This window comes from Argopecten irradians, chromosome 6 (genome assembly GCF_041381155.1).
Source record: "Argopecten irradians isolate NY chromosome 6, Ai_NY, whole genome shotgun sequence".
Classification (NCBI taxonomy): Eukaryota; Metazoa; Mollusca; class Bivalvia; order Pectinida; family Pectinidae; genus Argopecten; species Argopecten irradians.
The window spans coordinates 5,969,900-5,974,224 of record NC_091139.1 but is presented as its reverse complement, the minus strand read 5'-3'; positions in this window follow the sequence as shown (position 1 = coordinate 5,974,224).

Here is a 4,325-nt window from a genome sequence, read left to right as displayed (position 1 = left end):
CTTTTGAACATTTGTATGGTTAAACCTAGTTTAATTTCACCTTTGGCCTCCACTCTCCAAAGGATTTATTGCATTTTACTTTATTATTTGTTTTGTCTTCATGTATTTTTTTTCATCCTTAATTCTATATCAAAAGTGTGACCATGTTTGTTTAATGTATGTCTTGATAAAGGGACAAACTGCCTGTGAAAATTTGACAAACTATTTTGTCTACATGGTTAAGATTACTTCCTTGTCCCATATTTACTATTTGAGGTAGTTATACCTGCATAACCTTAAAGACATTCAAGGTCATTCATTTGTACGACTAGATAACCTACCTGGAGCATAATTATTAGGTCTTAATTTGATTTGTTATCTAAACATGCATCATCAAAACTATAAATAGGCAAGAGCTGCATAATACTTTATTCACCTTGTCATTTTATCTACCCCTAGCCTATGTTCATAGTGAAACTGAAGGCAGTTCATGAAAAACAAAGAGACCCATGGACCTTAACGTCATGCTGACTATGGCATAATACAACACCTCAAAGAATATAGCAGTGACAAACAAATAAGGCAATACAAAAGAACTCTTTTAATACAAGTTCATCTTGCTGATATGTTTTGATGAATTAGACCATGAATTAAGGTTCCTTGATACCCCGCCATTCTACAAATCCAATATCCAAGTCTCTAGGCCTCTTTAGTTTATTTTAACAATAGGGTTGTTCAAAAGAGTTTAGCCTATTTGAGTTCTTGTGACCTCTGAATGAAGGTCAAGATCATTCATTTGAACAAACTTGGTAGCCCTTCATCCCAGCATGTCACAGGTCCAATATTAGGTCTCTAGGCCTCTTATTTAATCACAAGAATTTGTTTAAGATTTTAGCACCTTTGGCCTCCACTCGTTTCAAAGCTATACAATTTTATTACCGTTATTTGATTCTCCAAAGGATTTATTGCGTTTTACTTTATTATTTGTTTTCGTTATCTAAGTCATGTATTTTTTTTATCCTTAATTCTATATCAAAAGTGTGACCATGTTTGTTTAATGTATGTCTTGATAAAGGGACAAACTGCCTGTGAAAATTTGACAAACTATTTTGTCTACATGGTTAAGATTACTTCCTTGTCCCATATTTACTATTTGAGGTAGTTATACCTGCATAACCTTAAAGACATTCAAGGTCATTCATTTGTACAACTAGATAACCTACCTGGGGCATAATTATGAGGTCTTTGATTTGTTATCTAAACATGCATCATCAAAACTATAAATAGGCAAGAGCTGCATAATACTTGATTATCCTTGTCATTTTATCTACCCCTAGCCTATGTCATAGTGAAACTGAAGGCAGTTCATGAGAAAACAAAAGACCCATGGACCTTAACGGTCATCTGACTATTGGCATAATACAACACCTCAAAGAATATAGCAGTGACAAACAATTAAGGCAATACAAAAGAACTCTTTTAATACAAGTTCATCTTCTGATATGTTTGATGAATTAGACCATGAATGAAGGTTCCTTGATACCCGCCATGCTACAAATCCAATATCCAGTCTCTAGGCCTCTTAGTTATTTACAATAGGTTGTTCAAAAGAGTTTAGCCTATTTGATTCTTGTGACCTTGAATGAAGGTCAAGATCATTCATTTGAACAAACTTGGTAGCCCTTCATCCCAGCATGTCACAGGTCCAATATTAGGTCTCTAGGCCTCTTATTTAATCACAAGAATTTGTTTAAGATTTTAGCCTATTTGACCCCTGGGACCTTGAATGAAGGTCAAGGTCGTTTATTTGACCAAACTTGGTAGCCCTTCATCCCAGCATGTAACTGGCCCAATATGAGTACCCTGGGCCTTTTGGTTCTTGACAAGAAATAGTTTGAATGAAAAATTTACCTTAGGTGTACGACTAATGAGTCACAGGTCTATACAAAGACTTTCTTTGAATATTACAGATAGTGACGTTTCAAAGCTATACAATTTATTACCGTTATTTGATTCTTTTAATATACATCAATGAACCAAACTAGCAGTACCTGTGTCTTCAGTTGCTTTCAGTTTGGCTAATATAATATATATATAAAGGTCATAGGTGTATTTATTGACAGTGATATTAATCACTAGAGTATCGAGGATTTAAGTTATTCACATGTTTTACTAAATTACAAAAGGAGACTGGAGCTAGAGTAAATAGTTTATTTCAGTAATTGTGAGTGTAAATTCTATGTAGACTAAGACATTTAAAACAATATTATTTGTACAAGCTTGGTGTGTCGGACACAGTTGTGATATGGTTAATCTTCAGATATGTCACTCGTACAATTAAAGCACAACTATGATAAATTTTGATTGTAATAAAGAAAACATTGTGTACATTTACATTACACAGTGCACACAGACAGCGATGAAAATCATCTGGAATTTGATATCTATGTTCAGATAATGAACACAAAACAAGATACATGTAATACAGTATGGTACAGATACTAGAGGCTGTGCACATTTCCAAAACATATACCATCTCTAGTAATATGTGTCAATTAAAACACCTTTAATCCCCAGCTAAAAATACAAGTTACCTTTTCAAAACACAGATTTTCCATCTTTGCATACAACAGAGTTGTCTCCCATGCAGGTAAGTATGGATCGTTGCATCATTAGTCTAAAAGGCGAAAAATTTGTTATTTTCTCTGAAAAACATGACGTAACAATAATTTCTTCTTGCAAGGGCAGATAACTCTGTAATATACAAATACAGAATATTTATCTTTACTTTAAATCTGTAAGCTCCATTGTTATGGTATAGTGTAAACATACATATTTTATTAATAATCTTTTTTAGCGGTTTTTTGGAACAAATCTTGCACCAATCAAATTAATTGCATTCCTTGGTTTACGTATATCTTGTATCGCAATTCTTGCACATAATTATGCAAGTTCAAAAATTAAATTTCACGTTAAGGTTTGATTAGTTCAAAATGTTTATTTACAGTATACATCTTAATTTCAACGAAACAAAATCTAATTCTGAACATATTAAGATCTACCAGAGTTACTTCCCTTCTTTTCACTTCATCAGGTTTCAACCCTCGTAGATCTGAATGTTCTGAATAATGCACAGCCATACTTCATGTACATAATACTAAAGATATGCGTAAAAACTATTCGAGATACAGAAAAAATACATTCAAATATATAAAGTAGCAAATCAACAAAAGAAAACATTTGAATCTAATCTGACAGCTAAATAACATTTAAGTGAGATGTCGCTTATCGCAGTGTTGCCAATATATATTCTGATGTATGCCCTATTTTTCTTACAAAAGTGTATTTACAGCATGTACATGTATTCATTAATTTGTGAAAAGAAATCATTATTATCCTTTCCATTCACTGGTTATAACCAAATTTATCTCCTTTTTTAATCTTCGTTCGTTATTAAGTTTATGGCATTTATAATATACAAGAGGCAAATCTAGAAATGTAATGAAGTTGCATGAAATGACATAAATTTAATCTTCAGAAATAATTTTTTCATGATGTCATTCATTTCATATGAGATGTTTTATGAAACTAAACTTCATAAAATCTCATCCGGATTTAACACAAATTCAAGATGCACTTAATCACAAAACTAGCCAACATTTTGAAAGGTTTTTAAATTTAAAATATATTTTTCAAAAAATTTCATGAGATGTTTTATGAAACTAAACTTCATAAAATCTCATACGTATTTAACACAAATTCAAGATGCACTTAATCACAAAATTAGCCAACATTTTGAAAGGTTTTCAAATTTAAAAAATATTTTTCAAAAAATCCATCAAAGGCTGTCATTTTGTCACACTATCCTCAAACCATGATCTCATTGTTTCTTAATTCATTGACCCCTCAAAACTCATAATGAACTCTTCTAGCCTTTGGGGGTCTTTGAATTGGGAGAGTTCAAATGTGTCTTCTGGGTGAATGGGAAAATTATTTGTCTTTTTTTCCCATAATATTCATTCAGATCGGCCAATATTATAAACAAAAATAACTTTTATTCATAATAATTTCACTTGAGACATATGCAAACATATTGCGAGAGCGAGTTCTCTGGATATCTGAGGGATTATGTAATAAAGCTATAGATTTTATACTAAACTTTAACTTGTCATGTACATATAATACTAACTGTACAAAAACAATGTACCAAACTCAAACACGAATTAATCCGTGTGAACTAAGGGAATGCATGGTACTGTGTATATACAGATGTATAATTATTATAATCAACAAATTTAAAGTAAAATCACATATCAATACATGTATATGTACAAATCAAAGGAGAA